This window comes from Tamandua tetradactyla, chromosome 1 (assembly GCF_023851605.1).
Source record: "Tamandua tetradactyla isolate mTamTet1 chromosome 1, mTamTet1.pri, whole genome shotgun sequence".
NCBI classification, from domain to species: Eukaryota; Metazoa; Chordata; class Mammalia; order Pilosa; family Myrmecophagidae; genus Tamandua; species Tamandua tetradactyla.
The window spans coordinates 179617088-179627367 of record NC_135327.1 but is presented as its reverse complement, the minus strand read 5'-3'; the positions used below and the strand labels follow the sequence as shown (position 1 = coordinate 179627367).

The window sequence follows — 10280 nt, the reverse complement described above, 5'->3', positions numbered from 1 at the left end:
ATGCCTGTGATACAATTAAGTGGCAGAAAAAAAATTTGAATCAAAGGTAAGAATTTGGAAATTGACAGCATACTGGCATTATTTAAATTCATAGGACTTGATAAAAAAAATCACCCAGCAAGAACACAGAAAGAAGAAGAAAAAGAAGTAGGGCTAATATTAAGGTATTCCATCATTTGAGATATGGTACAGGAGGAATATCTGACAAAGAAGGTTGTACAAAAATGAAGATCAGAGGTAGAAAAACCAGGAGAACAGAGGCATATCCTGTAGATTGCAAACTCAAGATACAGCAGGGGTTCCAGAAAACTCATGAAAAAAAAAACTTGAATCCTGTGTAAAACTGGATATCTGAAAAGCTTGAACAAAACATCGGAGAGCAGGATTGGAGAGATAAAAGGCTACCAGGGAGAGAACGGGTATGATGATGGAGCCTGGCAAACTGGCAAAATTGCGTCAGCAGGGAGAGTGAGTGGTTCTTGGTGTAGCATGAGACTGCTTGAAAGACCGAACCAGGCCCCTCCCTAATTCCAAACTCCATCTGTAGAGTTGCAGGTTTTGGGAAAGAGAAGACTTTGCTATAAATGGAAGATATAAACCTTTAACACTAGGAATGGAAGTAGCTCCTTTTAAGAAAAAAAGCTAGGCATGAAAAGTAGCCTCACTTTACTGGCTGAAAAATAAAAGGTTAGAACTAAAGATAATAGTGTTCAGAAGTCCAGATGATGTCAAAAGCCTCAGACAGGTCTGTATGTTATAGATACTCAAAATATATTTATTGCATGAATGAATCAGATAGCGTAATTTTCTCCAATAATAGTGGTAAAGTGTTTATGGAGTGCTCATTTTATTTCTGGCCTTGTGCTAAGCACTTTTATATTAGTCCTTATAATAACCTATATATTTACCATTATCTTATCAACGAGAGGAAACTCAGGCACAGAGTGTAACCTATTTGGAATCACACTGAAAAGGAAAAGTCAAGATATGAACTCAGGTAATCAGCTGCAGAGCCTGAGAACTTGATCAACAACTCTGCTTTAGATTTATAACATAAATAAATAAAACTTGTCACCATTGCTATCTGACTAATGGGTCAACATAACAGGCTATGGAGTGAAGAATGGTTGTTGATAGTGAAAGCCACATGTAGAAGAATTGAGAACAATCTGTCTTGCTTAAGTTCCCCCAAATATGGATCCATAAATAGAGCTATCAAAGCCCATTCTTTTGTTTTAGAATTTTTAGCCTTTTGGATTGGTGGAATACATAAACAAAGGTAAAGTCTATTCTTGCAAGCAATGTCATCGGGAGATATTATTGTTCATTTTTTTACTGAGGAGATTTAGACATTTATAGTACATTCTACAACTTACATTTGGGACCAAGAAAATGTCGCTTGCAAGAAACCCCTTCTTCCAGGATATGGAGTAGTGGACTTCATTGCTGTACAATGCTATACAGTGCTCTTGCATTTTCAATCCATTTCTCATACAGTACCATATCACAGAGGATGCAAGGTTTTGTTGGAGGAGAGATGAAATTAGATCATTAGAGATCACAGGATAAATTAGCTTACTGGAGCAAAATTTGTCTTTGCCTTGAGAAGTCACTGCTTATCTTTCCATTAAGAACTCTTCACATCTTGAGACCTTCTGACTGACCACAAACCCTGAAGAATCTATGCTTTACTCGTCATCTTGGCACTGTGGGCTCTTCCTATGCTCTGCATCCATGCATCAGTGGTCAAATGCCCAGAATTTCATCGGCTCTACATATAAAATAGAGCAAATGTGCAAAGCACCTTAAGACTAAACACGATGTGCCATGCACAGAGGCAGGGACTAGCCCTCTATTCATAACTATATCCTAATATAATACCAGGCACACTCTAGAGGCTCAATAAGTATAAGTGGAATAAACAGATAAAGGACTGATTAGGTAACCCCATTACTAAAACAAACAAACAAAAACGTTATGCCTCTACTTTCTGCACAATGGCAAGGAGTAGTACACTGCCTAATCCTTGACTCCAACCTTGAATACTCAAATAGGGATCCCAGATACTTCTTCTTTTATGTGGGCCACTCTGGGAGCTGCTCACATATTTCTCAAAGCATCCATAGTAAAAACATCAATAAATGCCCTATTATCTTTTTTTCTTTCCCTGACTTGTTCTCATGATTGCTTCCTAGGATAGCCTCTCAAATAAACTATGTATACCCAAACCCTTGTCTCAGGCTCTATTTTCAGAAAAAAATCTAAACCCGTAAAAAGTAAATGTATTAGGCCTAGAGTCACCCCCAGAGAACCTCTTTTGTTGCTCAGATGTGGCCTCTCTCTCTAAGCCAACATGGCAAGGGAACCCACTGCCCTCCCCTCTTATATGGGACATGACTCCCAGGGGTGTGAATCACCCTGACAACGTGGGACAGAAATCCCAGGATGAGCTGGGACCTGATATCAAGGGATTGAGAAAACCTGCTTAACCAAAAAGGGGAAGAGAGAAATGAGGAAAAATAAAATGTCAGTGGCTGAGAAATTTCAAACAGAGTCAAGAGGTTATCCTGGAGGTTATTCTTATGCATTATATAGATATACTTTTCAGTTTATGGTATATTTCAGTGGCTAAAGGGAAGTATCTGAACTATAGAGCTTGTGCTCCAGTAACCTTGTTTCTTGAACATGATTGTATAAAGATATAACATTTACAATGTGACTGGGTAATTGTGAGAACCTTGTGTCTGATGTTCCCTTTATCTAGGGTATGGACAGATGAGTAAAAATATGAATAAAAAATAAACAAATAATAGGGGGAACAAAAGTTAAAATATATTGGGTAGATGGAAATACTAGTGGTCAATGAGAGGGAGGGGTAAGGCATATGGTATGTATGAGCTGTTTCTTTTTTCTTTTTATTTCTTTTTCTGGAGTGATGCAAATGTTCTAAGAAATGATCATCGTGATGAATATGCAACTATGTGATGATATTGTAAGCCATTGATTATATACCCTAGATAAAGGAAACATCAGGCACAAGGTTTTCACAATTACACAGTCACATTGTAAATGTTATATCTTTATACAATCATCTTCAAGAAACAAGGCTACTGGAGCACAGTTCTACAGTTTCAGGTACTTCCCTTTAGCCACTCAAATACATCATGTATGGAATGTTTGTGTGTTAAGGATATTTGTGTTTGTATGTTATTTTGTGAATTTAAATATTTTTTAAAGAAGTAAATGTATTATATTATATGTATGTATATAAATGTATTAAATTTATATATATATATATATATTTCCCTTCCTTCTTGTGATGGGTAGGTTCATGTGTCAACTTGGCCTGGTAATGGTGCCCACTTGTTCAGTCAAGTAAGCACCGACCTAACTATTACCATAAAGACATTTTTTGGACTTAAACCATCAGTAAGTTCATTGCATCTATAGCTGATTACATCTACAATCAACAAAGGAAAGTGTTTTCAGCAACATGAGATGTTTAATCCAGTCAGTTGAAGGTTTTAAATGGAGAAGTGATGACTTCAGAAGTCAAATGGGGGAATTTACATCTCTTTACTTCAGCCAGCCAGCTTCTTCTGAGGAATTCATCAAAAACCTGGAGTTGCCAACTTGCAGATTACCCTACTGAATTTGGATTTGTGCATCCCCACAGTTGTGTGAGATGCTGCTATAACATCATATAATATTTACAGATATCTCTTATTGGTTCTCTTTCCCTAGAGAGCCCTGACTAATAACTTCCTGACTCCTCTTCTTTAAAGTGAAGGAATGAAAGTGAAGGAACTTCTTTGGAAGTTGGGGGATTCTAGCTAGTACATATTTTAGAAATACAAAGTGGTATAATACTGTTGGTCTTTCTCCTCCTGTAGTGCTAGCTATGGTGTATGCTTATACAGCAAAATGAGAACATCTAAGATTATATTAAGTGTGACTGCTTGTGATAGGCCATCTCAGAAGCCAACTCTACTTCTTCTGCCTCTTTTGCAGAAGAGACAGTATTTTTGGAAAAAAAATCATGACTTCCTCTATACCTAACATTACGTTTATTTTTCTTCTTTCTCTCTCCATTTTAAACATAAATATTATACAAAATTCTAGGAGCTACCTAATAAAAAATATTTGGAAAACTTAAAATAAAAGAAAAGTGACATCAGAAAATCAGTACATATCTATTACAGTCAATTAATAGTCGGCATTTTCTGATGCACATGTGATTTCAAATATTTTCTTTTTGTTCCCATCAATGCATTTGTGAATATATATTTAAGGTTAAACACATGCATCACATTAAATATGTAAACTGTTATTCCTCACTATTGCTTCTCACCTCTGTCTGTTGTCTTGCTCCAAGTCCTCCCATCTGATGATCCAGGGATATGACATTTCACTAGAATGGAATGGTTGAGACCATTGACCAAAAAAAGCAGGGTAAGGAAATAAAAGAATTTTGTGATTTTATTTTAGTAATTAGAAAGATACATTCATATGTGTGCTATTCATCTAACTCTGAGAAAGAGAGAGCATGAGAGCCAGACAGATATACACTAACCTGTTAAAGTGAATGTGCATTTTCTTACTGTTTTTTAATTTTCTACAATACATATGTACAGTTTCTATAAAATTGCATATACATATATATCAAGAAACTTGAGCAAGACACTAATTTATGTTTGTTTGTTCCAGGGGATTGTATAACTCTTCTGAAAAAAAGAAACAAAAGAAAACACAGTTTCTTGCCAAGGATAAATAAACTCAGATGCCAAGAACAGGTTTTCAAGTTTGCCTGGAATTTCCAAGTTCATGAACGTTGAGTGGTCTTTAAATTTGGCAATGTGTTTTTCCCTTTACTAATAATAAGTCATCTCTGCTATCATACACAGTTTTGGTTATGCTAAATAAACACCATAAAAATAACCTCCTTTACTTCTGGCCATGCTGTTTCAAATGCCCACGACTGATTTTCTGTTCTTGCTCTCAAGGTCAGAATTCTTTTATCTCTTCATTTCAGTTTTATTGTTCCCAATTCTCTAATAAATTTGTTAAATACTGAAAGTCAAATAGGAAAGTTATTGAAAATTAGCAATCAATAATACATATAAGACCTTTAAATTATGTTTATTGTGTTCTTCGGGTTATTTTTTCACCTGCAGGATCAAGAGTTTTTTATACTTCAGTGTACTTTATATAAAGTATATTTCCTCAAAAAAATTGGGAAGAAAGATTATGCTATGTTGTTTTGGTTTGCCAAAGCTGCCGGAATGCAATATACTAGAAATGGACTGGTTTTTATAAAGGGGATTTATTTAATTGCAAATTTACAGTTCTTCAGAAGGCAGCAGACTTTCATCTCGGTTCCCTTGCAACATAAGAAGGCACACAGTGACATCCCTGCACTTCCCTCCAGGCTTTTGGGTTCAAATGGCTTTCCCTGGGGTGATTTCTTTTTGCATCTCCAAACATCTGGGTCTATGTCACCTCTGAGCTCTAAACTGAGCTATGCTGGGCTGGGCTGAATTAATTCTCTCTCTTCTGACTCCTCCGTTTAAGCCTCCAGTTAATTAAATTAGATGTCACTCATTACATAAGGCACTCCCCTTAGCAGATTGCAGATGTAGTCAGCCATAGATGAAAATCACATGCTGATGATTTAAGCCCATGACAACAGAACAACTGGGCACCATTCCTGGCCACATTGATACCTGAACCTAACTGCTACACACGTCTAATGGAAAGATGCAGTACAAACAATGAGCACATTTTCCCTGGGATTCTTAGATGACTCTTCCATATCTCCAGGTCATTTCCCTTTAAGATCTCTCTCCTCCACCATCACTGCCCTGTTGTGTCTGAGCAAAGTCCTGTTACAAGTATCTAAAAGGCACCACCCTTTATTTTCTTACAAAGGCAAATGGCTTCCATTGTGAATTTTGGAATGAGCAGGTCAACTCAATGTCATCATGTGAAAAAAATCCCGGAAATATATAAACAAAGAAATACACAAATATACAAATAATGGCTTCCCCTTTCCCTTTCTTCCTACCACTCTCTCTCTTTCCCCCAACAGCATCATTTCTTCTGCACTAGAACAAAGTTAGGGAGAGAGCTGCAGTCCCTGAAAATGACAAGCTGTGTGGGCATTCTAATTCTATTATTTGTAATGGCTAAGAGCCTTGCCAGACTGCTGTAATGTATTGATACTTCAGAGAAGCAAGGAAACATTTTAAGATTTCATTTACTTAATGGCTTATAGATTAATTGAGTTCATACAGCCCTGAATGTTGTACAGTTTTTCTTAAAATATATTGTACTATTTTTTCATACAATACAAATGACTCTTCCTTAAATACACATTTTTTTTTTTACATTATTAAATTAACTAGGTACAACTTACCCATCATATCAAATTCACATGTACAGCTTTTAGGCTCAAATAAATAAAACTGCATTATACCTCTAACTTCAAGAACAAGAAGAAAACAGGTTTCCACTCTACTGAATCCTCCAGTGGTACAATCCAAACACAGAGGCTGACATTAAAAACACTTTCAGAAATTTGAAAATTTACCTCAATAAAAAATCACATTATTTTCTGTTTCCTTATTATTTTCTTTCACTGAGAGTGAAAAAAAAAATGGTTTGACCCTCCAGGTCCTTAAGGAAGTTACACATTCTCCCTCAGTTGTACTGGAGGGAATTTAAGCCAACAAGCTTTGCTTAAGCAGTGCCTTCCTCTATGTAATAAGAACTATGTTGAATGAAGGCACGTCAGAGAGCTTTTTCATTGAATAAGAAGTTGAAGTAATGCTAGTCTTTTCTATTATTTAGAAAACAAAATAGACATGAAAATGTTTGCCAAAATTTCGAGAATCAAGTAATCTGTACATGCCATAGCAGACAGAGGAATGTCCTTGAGGAGGAGGAGGGAGTGAAATGCGCTTGGGCATGTTGGGGAACAGCGCTTAGGTCCACACACAGGTGGGAGTGATCAGTGAACCTCTGGTGGCAGGAGAGAAACAAGCCTGCCGGAACCAGACATTTTATAGGAAAGAAAAGTGGGAAATGAAGCCAGATAGGTTTGGGGACTCGGAGTAAGAAAGTATATTGGGAAGATGGTAAGAAAAAGAAGAGGGGAAAGCCTCAAGTTTCAGTCTGAAGCTTTTAGGTTTTTTATCTTTAGGCGTTAATAAGTCAGAGAAGATCTCTGAAAAGTTAAGATTGCCATCTCTGTAAAGGAGGGGAAAGCTAAGTAATAAACTATAGGAGAGGTAGGGGAGAGAGGGCTAGTTGTGTGATTTTCTCCTCTTATAATGAAGATGAAAGTGACAGACTTTGACATGAAAGCACATAAACCTATAGTAACAGCAGCAATAGAGCCACAAACCACCGCGGGTAAGAAACCAGAATGTTATATACTAATTGCTACAGCAAGTGGGTTTCTCCTAACACTAAGTGAAATTTGGCAATGAAAATAATGCAAGAGGAAAGAGTTTAGGCAAAAAAGGAAATTGCAAAAGGTAGAAAAATGCAAAGCATGGAAAATATCATAATGTTTTACTGCTATCAATGGCTGAAAATATGAGAAATTTGTCTTTCATACTATTTAAAATTAACATTAATCAGCTTACCTTATCTCTCCAGTTTCTTATAACCAGTCCACTATTCCTGTCATTGCCACATTGGACACTTTTCCTATATTAAATAGTTATCTACTAGTGTGTCCTATATTACCCGATGGATTTGGGATTTTTCCACTTCCTCAACTTTTCTGGCACCTGCTATGCTACGCTTCATATTCAATGTCTATTTTCTCTCTAATGTCCATTTTCTCTCTTTCTCTCTACAATTGTACATGGTACATTATAAATATTTTGATGTTGTTCATAATTCTAGCCTTTTCCTTTTATAGGATTCCGAAAACTTTCCCACAAAAGATCATTTCAAATATTTTTCTTCTTAAACATTTTATCTCTTTCTTTTCTTAGCTTTTAATTAACATTTAAGCTTTTAATTGAATTGAGAAGATTAAGACAATCTGTGTAGCTTGATTATGTACTTTTTTCACTGAAGTACATGACTGTCCGTCCCTAAACATATCTTTTCAATTCTCAGAGTGTTTATCACTTCTCCAATCTCAAATCCTTCTCCTATATGTTGGACCTTATTATTTCTTACCTCTTCTTGGGTTTTGTTTCCACCACAGCTATTTCATCTGCTGTTAAGTAAATTTTAGGCTATTATATCTTTAAAAGTTTAAATACACACTTTACTGAGAGAAAACGTGTTCTATTAGTCAATGGAATTCCGAGTGCTTGATTTCCATTTTACAAGTTCCTATTAGGAATTCTTATTTGGAAGGTTGACTAATCACCCATGACTACCTCTCTTCCTTTCTCAACTCTCATTGTAATGTGAGAAAAAATGAAAACAAAACTATAAATCCACTGTACCACTGCAAAAAGACACAGAGGAATTCCTTGACAGCTTAAACCAGATTATTTATGAAACCAACCAAGCCTAATCACCTCCAGTTCATAACAGGTGAAAGAGAGAGGACCCACCTAATGAAAGAATTTACTACACAGGACTTTGAAAATGTCCCAATTCCAAAGGTGCTAGAGCTAGAAGTAGGTCCAGACTTGCCAGGAGGTTAGCAGGTGATTAATTCAATGACTGTGGAACAGTTGGATCAATATCTCAGTAAGGAATTTTCCTAGAAGCTAAAACTAAGCAAATAGCACTCTAAATAAAATCGAAGTTCTGCCCAAGGAGACTCCCTGTCCAAGGAGACATTGGGTCAGTTGAGAAGCTGCTATGGTGAGCAAAAACTTGTGGTAGCTCTAAATTCTCTTCTTCTAAGAAAAGCACAGTCGTACACAATCTTTTCCCTGTTTTCACTTTGATTATATACACAGATATGCTTGCAATGATACTTATTGAGAGAAATAGGAGAAAAATGACACTGGAGATTATGCATTTCTAGAAAGAATAATAGCTGGAACATATATCTACCTGTTGATGTTCATGCTCAGGAAGGTATAACTCTTCCCTCTATAATTTGAGTTTAACGAGATACCTTTAATTCTTTGATATATGTATATATTTTTCCTTACTTAGAGGTTTTATTTCTTGCAATCAACAATTATCTCATAAAACATTGTCCCTGTTAAAATAGCAATAGGGCAACCGAAGTAGTCATTGCAAGGTAGACCGTAGTAAATAATGCTTTGTGATAATCTATTGTGTCTTTAGAAGGGTCATATTTTGATTAGTAATATTAATTTAAATCATTTTATAAAAGTTCCAAAGCAAACTGGTCCTGAAAGGTAACCAAAAAAACTTCTGAAAAAAATCACTCTTTATATAATTAAACAATAAATGATTATATTGAAGGTTAGAAAAACTGAAGAGTAAATCCCTGCATTGATGTTTTCTAAATAAAGCATCTATATTCCATTGTGGAATTTATTTCTTGATGTGTATTCCATGTTGATGAAGATAATTTAGGATTCTAACCCAGTTGTTTTAGAAAGGTAAGTCTGTAAAGAGAAGCATCTCAAGGGTTTGGAAACGGAAATTACTTAAATAAACACAGTTTTCCCTTGTCTTAACATTTATGAAAAATGTTTGTTCGATGGTTTCTCCAACCTAAAATCTTTGGCAAAGCATTCTTTCAAATGCTATGGAAAATGTATATGATTATCTAAAATATGTGGACATCCTAGAATCAGAGAACTGAGAAAGATTAAACTGAGTTCAGCATTATGAAAAATAAATTATCTATAATCATTATTATATTGAAAATTACCCTTTCCAGAAACCAAAGAAAAAAATGTGCTTCCTTTTTTCATTCTAGGATGCCTTGAAATGTTTTAAATTTCTATTGACAAAAGAATTATAAGCAAAACTAGTTAGATTTGAGAAACAAAATATAAACAAGGATCAAATAATCGGGGAGGACGCACAGTAGGGTTAGGGAATTAGGGAGTTACTTCTCTCAAGAGTCATTTTAGAACATTAGGTGCATGCAGACTGTAACAACCTATTAATTTTCCTCTTAGGCTGGCTTATTTTTTCCACTTTAGTGCTCAGCAAATGCAAAGCCAACTACCAAACACTCAGCTCTGAATATTCACTAATCAATAGACAATTCTCTTCAGCCAAGAACAGTCCAGACTGAACAAAGGGAATTTAGTAATTACAGATTTATGTCTCCAAGAAAAGGATGGATTTGCGGGAATAATTTATGCATTGAATAT

At 35.6% G+C, this 10280-nt stretch overlaps 1 long non-coding RNA gene across 1 annotated transcript; it reads right to left on the bottom strand.

The window, feature by feature from the left end:
* Window positions 1-1664: 1664 nt before the first annotated feature.
* On the bottom strand, window positions 1665-8318 carry LOC143687395 (uncharacterized). The gene is made up of 3 exons (XR_013177519.1): window positions 8197-8318; window positions 4352-4411; window positions 1665-1771 (listed from the first exon to the last, which is right to left on the bottom strand). It is a non-coding gene; the product is annotated as an uncharacterized LOC143687395 (long non-coding RNA).
* Window positions 8319-10280: the final 1962 nt, after the last annotated feature.